This window comes from Penaeus chinensis, chromosome 32 (genome assembly GCF_019202785.1).
Source record: "Penaeus chinensis breed Huanghai No. 1 chromosome 32, ASM1920278v2, whole genome shotgun sequence".
Lineage (NCBI taxonomy): Eukaryota > Metazoa > Arthropoda > Malacostraca > Decapoda > Penaeidae > Penaeus > Penaeus chinensis.
The window spans coordinates 26,218,386-26,223,385 of record NC_061850.1 but is presented as its reverse complement, the minus strand read 5'-3'; the positions used below and the strand labels follow the sequence as shown (position 1 = coordinate 26,223,385).

The 5,000-nt window shown below is 39.6% G+C and overlaps 1 protein-coding gene across 1 annotated transcript in view; it reads right to left on the bottom strand.

Moving 5' to 3' along the window:
• Positions 1-5,000, bottom strand: part of LOC125042377 (kinesin light chain-like) — a 123,204-nt gene that overhangs the window by 118,014 nt on the left and 190 nt on the right.

The window sequence follows — 5,000 nt, the reverse complement described above, 5'->3', positions numbered from 1 at the left end:
AAATTTAAAAATTAAGCAATCACAAAATTTAGAAAAAAATATTTAAAACACTGAAAACCCAAACCAGAAGCATACCACTGATTTACCCACAGGAGGGATGCATGGCCATGTCTTGAATAGTTCTTCAAAATTCCTTATTCTTCTCCCAATTTTATAATGTAGAATTGCAAAAGTACTTTAAAAACATCTAATAATAAACAAATTCTAAAAAAAAAATTAAGTACCAGCTGCTCATAAATAATATACTGACCAATGAAGCAAGATCTAAATTAATTTTCGGAGAAGTTTCAAGTCTATTCTGAGCCCCATCTAGCTAGTGCTGAAGTTTATGCATTGTGAAAAGTATTTAATCTTTATAAAAACATATCACACAAGATAAGAAAGCGCAATATCTTTTTTCCAGGTTGTCTGCAGTATTACTTACTAGACATAACTATTTCGTGAAAAGAAGGAAGGATGACACGAGGGTCACAAAAACAGAGAGAGAGAAGTGGAAACAGAATGAGAAAAGACAAAGATATGAAAGGTGTAGCAGAAGAAGAATTAGAAGGGAAAGAAACTCACAAAGAACACGATAAAATAGAATATACTGTCAGAGAAAAGGCCTCCTAGCAAGGAAACAATAACAATTCTTATAAGCTATCTATGATACATTCCCATTAGGATGTGATGACATATGATCTGCCTGACACTAAATTTACTGGTGCTGGTTTAAAAATATAATTTACAACTTAGTCACATTTCACTATGATTTCTATGCAAATATTTTCCTCAAATTCTTCCCAAATGGGGGCAGGGTAACTTCCTCCACAGAGTGTTGCATCCCTATGAGCATAACATGCGCATACTTTCTAGAGTTTACATATCAGTTTTTACAAATATGGATTATAATGAAGTAAATATATACAAAAAACTGTGAAAAACTAAAACAAATCTTATTCATAATGTTGATTCACCTATACTTAGGATATAGTAGAATAACCAGTGTACATGGCTGTTCATCCTACATCAACTAACTGGGATCCACTTCCTTGGGACACCATAAAGCACTCCTTAGGATATACAGAGAGGCAAGAGAATGTAACACAACATATGCTAATAATCATGACTCACACATACTTTGCATCTGCAATCAAGGTGATATATCAAGCTTTCATTATATACTTCTGGCCATACTGTGATTCCCTATCAAACATGCTAGACACGTAAACAAGGCCTGGCTCAGTCACATCTCTCTCTAGATTAGTGACTGGGGTGAGCTCTATCTTGCCATACATATGTACTGCTAATGGATGCTTGCCATGCATTAATTAGATGGAGACAGCACTAAGGTTATATTTTAATGAATCTTAATTTTTATAAGAGTATCTACCGTAACAAATATACATTCTTTGCCTTTCCTTAGCTTTTCAAAAAAATTTCCTTTCTTTAATTTTATGAATTGGCAAAGCCTAACATCCCAATCTCAACTAAAAATTTCAAGTTCAAGAGTTTAATCTCTACAACATGGATGCATTAAGCGAGGGCAAATTGAAGAGGATATTCTTGTAGAAGACAAAAAGTTTTAGTCGTTGGTACAAGAAATAATCTGCAGACATGAACAGTAACGTCACAAATAAAGGAAATATTTCGCAGGAAGCGCCACTCGCAGCCTAAGTCCCTACATCACTCCCGAGTTTCAGCTCTATCCTGCCATGCATACCGAGGTGTAGACAATGTTCCCCATGTTTCCCCCATCAACCCTCCCTTCGAGAAGTGCTAACAGGGCATGCCCAGTCATTGCAATTTAGACTTATTTACTGTTAAATCAACAGCTAGATCAACAATGGATATAGGTGGTAGAGGCTTGTTGATTATTGCCAAAGAGAGCCCACTGCTTGATATAGAGATCAGCAGACTTTCACGACCAATTATGGGGACATATTCATTATGCAGATTATTTGTTATACTTCATAGTGCTGCTTTAAAAATTCTTCATGACCATTTCTTTTTCTAAGAGTTCTGTTCTGTGAAATAAATGAAGTGTGACGTATTTGCTCTGCACTTTAAATTACGGAATAACATTAGTTCTACCAATAAGGAACACTGACAACAAAATATGGTGTCTTCGCTTAGCGCATGTCTACTAGATAAGAGCAATTGCAATTTGTATGCAACCTTTACACAAGCTGGTTCTTGTATACTGCATCTAAACTATCTATTAAACTTATCCCATCCTAAGCCCCATTTCAGACATAATTTCATACCATCCAAAGCAGATGCAAGTAATCACACAAACTTTTAAATGCTACATTTATACAAATTAATTTTTTGCAGTCTGTCATGGATATTAAATGGATATCAATGGTATATTACAATGAAAAGGGCACTGTGACTGCAGACATTCACCCCATATTGACCCACTGGATGCAGGTGCCATGCTACCAGCACTCAGCCCAAAAACTAGCCATTATGCTCACTCAAGTGGCGTCTCTCCCAGGCATATGGCTTGTAGTCTACATGAACACTGGCGTACAATGTCAAGACACCTTGCCTCCCCTTTGCAATGTTATGATCTCTTTTCCTGCATAAGGATTTTTTTCTTTACTTTTCTTTTTTGCCATTTTCCAAGGTCTATATTTGTCATATGGTATATTGTATCAAGATGATAATAAACGGTTTTCCTTGTACACGCACCATAACATTTCTCTAGGTAGTCTACAACTGGATGAAATAACAGTAACATTTTGTTGTGTTACTTAATAATATTCCCACATTATTCCATTTGTGGTATTTGTTACTTAGAGTGATGCACCCTCAAGAGACTTTTTCATCATTTCATAGTAAATGTGCCACTGTTCACAGTGGGAAGGAATAGGATCCTGAACAGGGATATAGTATCCTACCTGTTGGCAGCTCTCTTCCAGCCATGGGTCACAATGGGACATTCTCCTCATTTATCAGTAGAAATAATGCAAAAGCCTCATCCTAAATACAAACTGAGTCTAATCTTCCTCCTAGAGCTTTGTGCATTCTTGGGGATCACTCCCATCACTCCAGCCTTCAGTGTCATCGGCCCTTGCAAATATATTTCCTGATGTGACAGTCATGATCATCCCGATCCCTTTGATTAATACATCCACTAGTACGAACCAAGCCCAGATGCCTGCTGGCAAGGATGCATGCCACCCATGGTCAGCCTGCTCCAAGTTGTGCACCCTAACTAGCGGTTTGTTCGTCTGGATCTGGTTGCGGCCGTTCAGGATCTAAAGCCCCTCCAAAGTAGGGTTACAACCTTGTTTTAGCCTCAATTATTGGATAACTGTCTATATTGCAACTAAATGTATACGGACCAGAGTAGATGAGTAGATATGTTCACTGCACTTCTAATTTTTCATTTGGTTAAAAGCATCTCAAGCTGGCCATAGCATTGTCTATACTTCTCCCTTCATTAACAGTATATGTATATGCGCCCCCCCCCCCACACACACACACAGAGCAGCCATGTTTTGCAACAAACCACACTTTTTGGAACAAAAATGTAATCAGCATGAAATGCAAAAGCCTACAGTAGATTGTCAAAGGCCATGGGTCTAAGCACCAAGTGAGGCATCAAGTAATTGCCAACGCAGTACACAGTTATTTTCATGAAAACAACCTTCATCGGTCACTTAGTAAAAATGTACGAAAAATGGTACACAAATCCCAACCATACAAAAATTTTGGGGTTGGCTATGCTAGGTTAAAAAATATCCATCCACAGCAATTTACAGAATCATAGGATTAGTGACCACATACAGTCTTCTCAGATACAGAGTCAAAACCTTAAATTCCTCCTCGCCAAAACCACCCGATCCCTCCCCACTTCCGGCCCCCACTGCCTCCCACTTCCCTCTAGACCTCTTTGGCTATGTCAGGCATATGCTCATTTCCTCGTGACTTTACCGCTTCCTCCTGGCTAATGCGGCTTTCAAACCAACACTTTTTCCCTCTAATAATATTGGCCGTCCTCTTTCAATTCACTTAATATTTGTTACGGACTTTGATGGAAGACCTGCATCGGTGTGGCATCACGCAAACACAAATCATTACCAAGCAACCACTAGTCTCTGTGTCTCTAGCAAAGGACCTATCTACTTCATATATTCTTAGACTGGTTCCAATTCGGTGACACACAGCTGAAGTGGTCTACAAGTTCCATTTTGCCAAAGCATATGTGGTGGAGTTTTGTTGACCTTTCCCAGAGAGCCAACAGGCAGGGAGGCTGCACCAGTAAGTATAAGGCCTGTAGTGGAAGTAGCGATATCTTCTAATCCGGAAGTGCGGTCTCCAGGTGTGCAGTAAAGTTCAAATAGCATCAGCTACGATACGGTAACACCACAGAGCATACGATTACTTGGTTGCATGAGGCTTGGCTATGTTGGAGCTTGACTTAAGTTTGGCTACATGTAGGACTATAGCCTGGATAAAGCCATCATCTGGCTCATTAAAACTGAGGATAGCTTAGGTCAAGCTTAATTGCCTAGAGGACAGAAGACAGGCGTGCCAAAGGGGAAAGAACCAAAGACGAAACTCGAGAGAATGAAAAAATTCGAATCAGTCACACCCTAATACACAGGCCGCCCCCTGCGTCTCCCCAGCACAGTCTTGCCCCCCAAACCCACTTCAGAAACCCCTAGAATAACGTCATGCCTTCGACGAATTCCCTCTTGGGTCAACAGAATCATTAAAATCCTTCCATTTAAACCGATTTGCCGTCAAAATGCCTCCAAAAACCGACGTCATCAGCTGCCTGTGAGGTAATCTCCCCTTTGCACAGCGGAATTTTCGATTTATTTCCTCCTTTAGCCATTATCAGGAACCTCCATCTCTTTCTCGGATCCTAACCCACCTTAAACCCCCCTAAAGAGTTAAATAAACCCCGAACTCTCGCCCAAAAGAATGCAAATCTGTCATACTTTCCCACAGCTCGAGAGACTGTAAATAAATGCCATTTTGACACCGCTTTTTCTCCCTTCCTT